The sequence below is a fragment of the Carcharodon carcharias genome, chromosome 3 (genome assembly GCF_017639515.1).
Source record: "Carcharodon carcharias isolate sCarCar2 chromosome 3, sCarCar2.pri, whole genome shotgun sequence".
NCBI classification, from domain to species: Eukaryota; Metazoa; Chordata; class Chondrichthyes; order Lamniformes; family Lamnidae; genus Carcharodon; species Carcharodon carcharias.
In genome coordinates this window covers 99,001,522-99,010,421 of record NC_054469.1, presented here as the reverse complement: position 1 = coordinate 99,010,421, position 8,900 = coordinate 99,001,522, and the positions used below count along the sequence as shown (strand labels likewise).

Genomic DNA, 8,900 nt, shown 5'->3' with positions numbered 1-8,900 from the left:
AGTCTGGATTATGGCTGTGCCAATGCCTTCTGTGAGAATGCTGCTGTCATGAAATAGTCACTCGGTTGCAGGAGGATGATAGCAACATGCCGTGAGGACACTCCATAGATCTTCACAAAGCCTCTGAGAATGTCTGACTTCAGTCTGGCCGAGGGCAGCTCACTTACCCTCCATGATCAGGGCCATCTCAGAGAGGCAGCCATGAAACTTTAGATGCATCTGATGCTGTGCCCGCCTTCAACACCTCAGCCCTTCAGGTGCTGGTGCACAGCATCACTGAGCACAGATGCTGGTGTGATGGGGGCCAGCCCCACCTCAAAGGTGCTGAGAGCACACAGAGAGAATGAGAGAACTCTGTGGCACCGGCCCACTACACTCTGGCAGCAATGACCAGCACCATCGAGGGGTAGGCAGTGTTTCCAGGGAGTGTGAGGCTGGACCATCAATGTGGTCTGAAGGCTACACAGAGCACAGGGAAGAGGCTCTGGACTGAGACACCTGCCTTTTATCTTGTGCAGAAACGTTTCATATCTGAGTGACAAGAACATTGCGCATCAGAACAAGGAGCCACAGGCAGGGTGACATGCTTAAGAGTTTATTGACAATAGTGAACAATATACAAGTGATCAACCCGTGGCCAGGCTGTGCAACTACTTTTACCGCTACGTCTTTGCGCTCCCCAGGCATCCACAGCAGAGGTGGAGGCAGTTTGCTGATTGTGCAAACCTGTCTGTGATGACTTTGGCGGGTATCCTCTGGAAGGCCAGAACTTACGGGGTCCTGCTGTACGGCAGTGGCACCCTCCTCAGCCTGTGAAGCTGGAGCTGCGGAGTTCACAGGAAGATGGGATTCGGATGGTCAGGTTACTCCCAGAGTCACCTGGGTGGATGGCCCCGGACTGCGCACCTGCTGATCCTCCTCCCTATGAGTGCCCATGGCTGAGTCCGTGAGCAGAAGGGGTAGCTAGAGTGAGATTGAACTGCCCAGCACTCCTCTCATGTACACACTGTTGGAGGCCAACTATGACATCAGTGATGGAGTTAAGCCCGCGCAGCTGTGGAGTGATGTCCTGGACCAAGGTCTCCATGGCGGCTGCCATCTTCCCAGTATTGACTCTGTGCGTTGCAATGCCGGCGCTATCACCTCAGCCTGAAGACAAATGGACTCCTCCATCGTGCCTTGCAATCTGAGGAGTGCAGCAGACATACCTTCCTATTGTCACCTAGCTTGCCTTTGCAGCTCCAGCAACTGTGACATGACCGAATCCAGAGGCTCGTCATCTGACACGGACTCAGCAACGTTCTGGCCACCAGCAGTCCTCTGAGTACCAGGGACCTGGGAAGTCCCTGCCTCCACCAGCTGTGGATCGGAAAGTGCGATATGCTCACCAGATTGTGTTCCCGAGACTACTCTAAAGCTAGGTCCCACCGAGGTGTGTGTCTCTTCGTTGGTGGAGGGTGTGGGTGAGCACTGTGATGGGACTTCAGGAAGGATGCCGTCACATTCCTCTTCAGAGGTTTCTTCGGAGCTTGATTGGATGCCCTGGGTCATGGGCTCTGTCTGCTGTTTGGCAGATGTGCCTGCCAAAGCTAGGGGAGATAAATAGTGCTTGGCAGTGGCCTGTCACTCACGTCACGGTTGTCTGACGGATGTTGCCCTGCTGGATTCTCACTTGGTAGTGCAGCGCCGACCTCACCGTCAGCACTGGACTGGTCCCGGTCATCGCCGGCCAGCTGGATGGCTCTGTTTTTGAATTCTATCAGAACTTTGATCTCTGGCATCCCTCCACCTGTCTGTGACCTTCCCCTCCTGTTGTGTGCCAGTTTGTCCTTCATGGATAGAGATGGGGACAGTTTTTCAGGACATCTGCCAGACCAGATGATAACTATGCCTGGCCTTTGTGGGTGGTAAGTGGTCCCATGGACGAGACGAGGACAATGCGGTGTGTGGGAAAGAATGAATGGTGATATCCCTTGCACTGGCAGTAAGTGAGGGCCCTGTGAATGTGTGATGGGTTTGTGAATGTACAAGTTGGGTGTTATGTAAAGAGTGACTTACCCAGGCAGAATGGAGATCATTCATTCTTTTGCGGCACTGGTGCCTGTCCTCCTCTGCAGGGCATTTGCGCTGACCACCACCTCCCAAGCCAGGTTGGTGACTTTGCTGCCCATCCTGCAGTGGTACAGCACATCCCAGTGGGCCACCACAGCATCCAGCAGTTGCTTGAAGGACCTGTCGTTGAAGTGCCGGGCTGCATTCTTTTTTCCTTTGCTGGTTATGTCTTCCAGGCAGCGGTGGTGAGCTGGTGGTGATAAGTGCTTTGCTGATAGGCTGCCTTTTAAAGGTGGGGGCTGGCATGATGCAACAACTGGGTGTTGGCAGGCAGGCGAGTGGGAGCCCGCTCGCTATGGAAACGGCGTGTTTCACGAGGGTAAATAAATAATGAGGCAGGCTCTAGACGATACGGCATTTTTGTCAGCGGGTAGGACTCCATTTTACCCGCCCACAGACACAGACCTCACTTGAATTTCATCTTAAAGATAATTTCCAATAACATTATAGACATTAATATCTCTTCATGACAGCTTCTCCCTTTATTTTAGACGGCCTCTGAATTCTTCCTGCCAAAATTAATCACCTCACACTTCTCTGAATTGACCTTCATCCGCCACTTCATCTGCCCAATCCACCAATATGTCTGTGTCCTTCTGAAGTTCAAGACTACCCTCATCACATTTGATGTTTCCCGTCCTCGTATCATCTGCAAATTTTGAAATCATGCCCTGAACACCACAGTCTACGTCATTAATATTTGTCAGGAAGAGCATGGGTCCCATTACTGACCCCTGGGGAACTCGACTACAAACCTTCCCCCAATCTGAACAACATTCATTAACCACTATTCTTTGTTCCCTGTCACTCAGCTAGTTTCTTGAATGAAGTGAAACCTTAATTTTTACACTTTAAAAAAAGATTATAGGGTATGAGTTTGACTCTCCATCGTTAATTGTTTATACAGGTTTAAATCCATTTTATATTTGAGGAATATTCTAATTAGATTGCCAGTGTATTTTGAGATCGGCAGAATTCGTGGCGGGATGGGGGCACATTTTCGGTTCTAACTTTCTGGATGCGCCCATTCGTCAAATTCAAGGCCATAAGGTGTTGCTGTTACTCCTGTATTAATACTAGTAAGGCAAAATGTTCCTCCCCGTGGCGATATTATTAGTGAGCATACCAATGAGGTTATGACCGTCCCAAGTCGTGACTGACTGGATCACATTTATCTTTACTGCTTACTGTACGGCGCCTCGTGCCAGCGCATGCCCGCGCCCGACGCGATCCTTGGTTCGCGCGCCATGCCCTCAGTGACAGGCAGGTGGCCGGGCGGTGAGGAGGCGGTATTCCTCCGCCAATGACGGTGAAAGTGAGCCACTGCGCGTGCGCGCGGAGCTCGAGCGGAGTCGGTCCATAGAGTGGCTGAGAGTGAATGTGGAGATAAGGAGCGGTGCAAGTACTGTTCACTCTGTCCCTCTCTCCTTCCCTGTAGACAGTTAAAATCTCAGCTGGAAGCAGACATCAGGCACCGAGCACTCGCAGAATATCGGTCTTCACATATGTAGAAGAGAAAAAGAAACGAGTCAGAAAAGGAGCAAAGAACGAAATATTTGTGTGTTACCTGGGTGATCCCTGACTTGTAGCCTTATTAAAATCCCTGAATTCCCTCCTTCGCTTCCCTTCAGTCCGAACCCTGTCTTGTATCTAATCATCATCTCCGCACCCTCCTGCTCTGACCCTCTGCGTTTGCATCCCCCAAAAACCCTCCTCTGTATTCCGTCCAGGTGAGTCTGTCTTTTCATCACTTTCCTTTTATTTTGTGAAAGCGGGTAGAGTTGTGCACTTTAAAGAGGGTTGATTGTAAACCCATTGGAAGTAAACAGCGGCTTTCTTTCGTGCAGCCTCAGCATCATCCAAACGCGCCTCATTCCGTGATGCAGCTTTTAGAGGAAGTGAGCAGCCAGAGTGAGCTTGGTGTGTGTTTGGGGAAGGGCAACAAATATTCATGTAACTTATGTGTTCCCTCAAGGGAGCGAAGAGAAAGATGTTCATGAGCTTGAAACGCTGCAAGTTCGTAAAATTTCTAATAAAATCTATCCGTGAAATGTCGCATTCAGTGAACTTTACAGATTTCAGTTACTTAACGGTTTATTGATCCTGGGCGCTTAGTTAGTAGCTCAATTTAATAGGAAGCTGAAGGGAAATTCCCACAGAGAAAAAAGGAGCTTGGTTAGATTGTCGCAGTTTTGTTTCGCAAAATCGGTTTTAAAAAATCGTGCTTTAGAATTGTGATTTGTTTTAATCCGAATTTATACATTTTATTGAGGACCTGCCACTGATAGTCATGTCGAGCAGACGGGCTTGATTCACCTTTGCACAACCTTTTTAAGTGCTGTCCAGTTTAGTTGATCATACTTTAATTTTCTTAATTTAAAAGCTTGGCGAATTCACATGATTTCCACCAAAATAACGATGACGCAACTTTACCCTCTATAACTAGAATAAATTTATTGAATGGTTTCTTGCGCTCAAAAACCATTGAATCGTTAAACCTAAGCATCCTGCTATCAGTTTTACTTCAATCGTAGTTAGAATCTAAAGAGTGAATTCTAACGTTATTAAATGACGAGTATTTTTAGTGACATCATATAATGTTGCAATCCGTATTTTAAAGGATAAACTCCTTACGAGTGTTAATTTTATTTTACTCTAATGAAGCGAATATGTGCGGTCTGGCCACAGAAGGATGTGCAGCCTTTTTATTTCCAATTTCTCCCTGTTCTGCGTATCCCATGACATGTAGAGTTTAGTTGTTTTTATTTAATTAAAGCTATGGTCCAGAACCTTGCTTCAAGATAAACGTGGATAAATTGTCCTCTCTCCCGCAAACCCCCCGCCCAACCCACAACGTGCAGCAAATTTCAAATAATAATCATGGGAATACTGAGAATGTATTCTAAACTATATGAAATAAATTATGTCAAGAAGAGACAATAGGTCTTAAGGATTAATTTAATAATCCATGTAATATTAATCATATCTTGGATGCAAGGTATTTTGCATATAATAAATATCCTTAGTGATTCAGAATTCTTGCTTGCCAGCATAATTTTAAAGCAGCTTTGCTTTCAGCAGTACTTTAATAATTGATGTGGCTACTTTCCGACCTAATAGAGGCCAGTGTGATTGGCTGCCAGAGCTGGCATTTGGTGGTAGAGTAATGACTGCACAGAGATAGACTAGAGCATCCATCTGTTGCCAGGTTGGGTGCTAATTAGGAAGGATGCCCGGAGTGCTCAAATTGCATTGGCTGTAAAAACAGAACTCTCAGCATTGCAATGTCTGCAGATCATACTTTTAAACCCTTGAGTGTTTGGTAGAAAGGTGTTTTCACCTTTTTGGTTTTAAAAAAGGAATCTTTCAAGTTGGTGCAAATAAGGTGCTCTAATGTAAAGATCTTTCGTTCAGCATAATTAATATGATACAATTTGTTTGCAGAGCAATTCAAAAATATTTATAGAAACATAAATATTTATTCACATTCCTAAATGATACTCTCTTTCTTGTCAGGAGTAGTTCAGTTACCAAGTCTCTAATAATATGGGCAGATAACAATGGTTTCAGGGCTTCAGTTTTTTAAAAAAATTGTTCCCTTTATTCACAACAAAACAAAGTGCAATGGAATAATGAACTAACAGGGAGATTACAGCACAAAAAGTCACAACTTTTTAAGTGATGCGATATGTTTTATAGTCTTGCATAATTTATGTATTTCAAAATTATAGAAGTGCAAATCTGTATTCTCACTGATATATCAAACAATTCCATGTAAAAACTATTATGCTTGAATGACTTTAAGAATTCCAGACCAATCAAGGGGATATGTTTTCATATATTTGGGCACTATCTTCAAATTGGAAGGTTATATGCATGATTTTAATTAGGCTGGCAGATAGTTTCTTATGGATTTACTTTTGACAATGAAAGTATAATATTTGCTTGTGAGTCAAAGGTCATTCCACATGGTGTCTCTAAACTTGATTATGAATGTATTGATGAAAATGAAACAAATGCAGAAAAAGTCAAATTTTTCTCTGATTAGAAGTCTATTATATGACTAGGACTGTAAGAAACATAAAAAGCATGAATAAATATTTTTGACAAAATAATATGAATAGCTCTTTTAACTCATTTTATTTTTAAATTAGTTATTAATTAACTTTACAAATTAAGATTAGCTAACTGGCAAACTTTCAGCTACATTTCCTCCTTTTAAATCGTAAATTTATTTCTTTTGACCAAAATCCATGTATGTTGGTGTTTTACTTTAGTTAAAATAAATGAATAATATCTCTATTATGTAGTGGTGTGTCTCTCTATGAGATTAAGTAATGTGTGTATCTTCATGAGCAGTTCTTAAGATGTGTTTTAACATGGCATAGCTGGTGCTCAACTGCAAAGAATTTTGTAATAATCAGTATTTTGCTAAATCAGGTATATATTGCTCTTTCCATTTCTGTAATGCAAGTGTGTAACACTGTGAGGGAGAGAGAATCAGGGAGTCTAAGATGGCTAGCAGTTCTTTTTTTGCTGAGTGGAATTTCCCTGTGGAATTGAAGGGAAGGCTGAGATGACATGCTATTGCTCTGTTAAACTATGTTTTATAAAGTGCTTCTGAGGCTGAGGGGGATTATTGTTCTTTCTGTTAGCTGTGATTTTCTCTCCCTGTGATGCCATCACCATCTGGATTGAGTTCTGTCCTGCCATCCATTAGTCACTAATGCTGTGTTAGTGTGGGCTGGCTGAATTTGATCCTGATTTTCACCACCACCCCACTGCCCCTCCCTCCAACAACCCCCACATTGTATGATCCTAGTTTCCTTGGCATGTGTTAGAAAACCGGCCTGGTCTCCCCATGGCTCTTTCATTTACCCTTATGTACTCCCTTTCCCCACCTACTCTTTCTAATCAAGACTCTCAGTTGCTATATTAATCCAACCACAGCGTAATGACCGAACAATTGAAGATATGAAATATTGACCGTGCTGGCTCCTACAGGGATGGAAACAGACTGTTACAGGAACTGAAGGCTGAAATCCAGGATGCATCTACCAACAGACCTGTAAACTCTGTACATTCATAATATATTTGAATGTAGTTTTTCAAGTGAGAAGACTTACCAGCAAAAAATAATATGGTCCAACTATTGTTTGTAGTCCAGCATACTGAAGAACACATCATCAAACATCAACAATCTGAGATTTCTGAAACAGTAATTGTGTAGAAAGCAGTTACATTTGAAGTTTGAAGTTCCTCAACTGTATTCCTGCAAAGAAATTATTCTGGTTCTCTGGATGTTATAAAGAAATACTTTGGATTTGTTTGACTGTTAATGGATTCCTATTCCTTGAACATCTCTTGTTCTCAGATATGAAATTTGAAGCAAGAAATATGACACTACCAGTTGACAGGGAAAAAAAGCATGGTTTATTTGTTTGTTCTCAATGGATGCAACATTTATTCAGACTATCTCCATTTGAAACAGGTGTCCATTGTGGTGGAAGATTTTGCAGCTGCCTTTATGTGACTGTTTGGTTTGCATTGTTAAATTCTCTGTCTCAGAATGCCAGTTCTTTGAGGCAATGTACTGTGCTCAACAAAAGGCCAGCTCCCCAGGGCTATGGAGATAAAAGAACAGATGGTACACTCCTTCAACTGTTCTCTAATTGTGGAGTTTGCTGTTACAGATTAATGCAATATGGGAGATTTATGTACACAACACCTGTGTCAGGAAAATAAACAAAATATTGCTTGTTGCGCCAAACAAAGCAATATTATAAATCCTATATATATTTTAATTCATGAGATCCAATGTAAGGTTTACAGTTTAAATGAAGAAATTGCTACTGTAAATATTAAATAACTCAATGTTTTGATGATTGCTGTGAAAAGCATAAATAGTCAACTTTATTTGAAATTAATATCCTGATAAATCTTTTACATGTAAAATTTTAAGGAAAACTGTAGGGTTTGGTATAAACATCTGAAAAAAAGCTTCAAAACAACAGAAGAGAATAGGTAATCAGTAATATTTAAATTCAATGAAAATCTCCAGATCTTAAAATCTCCACATTTTCAGTATAAATCAAATTGCTGCTTGGGTTTTTTTATTGGCTGCAAAACTGGAGATTCCATTTGCACACCTGCATAAGTGATGTTTAGCTGACTGCTACAGAAGAAGTACATGCAGCACTTACTCCTGTTTTTATGAGAATGAACCTATTCTATAAAATATTTATTTCTGTAAAAATTGATTTGGCATTCTCATTTAACTTTTTACATGCCATGTGAGTTGCAGCGCCAGTATGTAGTACCACAAAGTGATTAGATGTAAATTAGATAGCTCCTGTGCAATTGCCACAACAATGATGCCTCAATGGTGCCTCCAGAGATGCTCTTGTGCTACAAGTAGGCTACAGTCGTGCCTCCAGTGATAGATTAGTGCCTTCAGAGGGCTTGTTCTTTGCATGCAGGGACAAAATGCTGTTGGTGGCTAACATAAAGGGTTTGCGTACTTTGATGTCAAGCCTTTTTTGTTTTGGCTGTTCATTTGTGCAGGCCAGCAACACAAGTTAGCATCTCTGGTATGTACAGACCTCCCTCTGAGAACAAGGAGAGTTGAGACCCAGAATAATAAAGGTATGAACATGAATTTAGTGCAACTGTGTCCTTGGTTGGAGGGACAAAACAACAACCTGGGCTCCTGACAGCTAATGTCCACTGTCAGAAAGAACACATGTATCTGTGTCAAATGAGAAACCGATTATGTTTTGTTGTGACGC

The 8,900-nt window shown here is 42.6% G+C and overlaps 1 long non-coding RNA gene across 1 annotated transcript; it reads left to right on the top strand.

Moving 5' to 3' along the window:
* Window positions 1–3,475: 3,475 nt before the first annotated feature.
* Window positions 3,476–8,368, top strand: LOC121276458. Its single transcript, XR_005942659.1, has 2 exons — window positions 3,476–3,842; window positions 7,063–8,368. It is a non-coding gene; the product is annotated as an uncharacterized LOC121276458 (long non-coding RNA).
* The last annotated feature ends 532 nt before the right edge of the window (window positions 8,369–8,900 follow it).